Here is a 592-nt window from a genome sequence, read left to right as displayed (position 1 = left end):
CCCAAAAAGCTAGTCCCCACGAGCACGTCAAACCCGGGGCTGGGCCACCCCTTGCCGTGTCTGAGGGGGACGCGATGGCTGCTGTGGTCCCCGCAACCGTCCCAGCTGCTGCAGCAAAAGGCAGGGGGAGCCATCCCACCAGCATGTCCCCGGGCGCCAGAGGCATCCCAGCTCGGGCTGCTGCGGCTCAGTGAGGGCTGTATCCACCATCCTGAGCAGGGAGGGCGAGGTGGGTGTGCAGGTCCTGCTGCCTCCATGCTGCCTCACTCCTCTGAGCCCCCTCATACCTCCCCTGGGGTTTGCTCTTGTTTCGTCCTGATCTTTATCACCGCCTGGGAGGCATCCCAGCTCGGGCTGCTGCGGCTCAGTGAGGGCTGTATCCACCATCCTGAGCAGGGAGGGCGAGGTGGGTGTGCAGGTCCTGCTGCCTCCATGCTGCCTCACTCCTCTGAGCCCCCTCATACCTCCCCTGGGGTTTGCTCTTGTTTCGTCCTGATCTTTATCACCGCCTGGAATGTATTTCAGGATGTTTTGACTTGCAGTCCCAAGGTTTTAGCAGCCACTGAATTTAAATCTCTAAACTGCTCCTGGA

The sequence above is a fragment of the Pygoscelis adeliae genome, unplaced genomic scaffold (genome assembly GCF_000699105.1).
Source record: "Pygoscelis adeliae isolate BGI_AS28 unplaced genomic scaffold, ASM69910v1 Scaffold445, whole genome shotgun sequence".
Taxonomy (NCBI): domain Eukaryota; kingdom Metazoa; phylum Chordata; class Aves; order Sphenisciformes; family Spheniscidae; genus Pygoscelis; species Pygoscelis adeliae.
Note: the sequence above shows the minus strand (reverse complement) of the source record.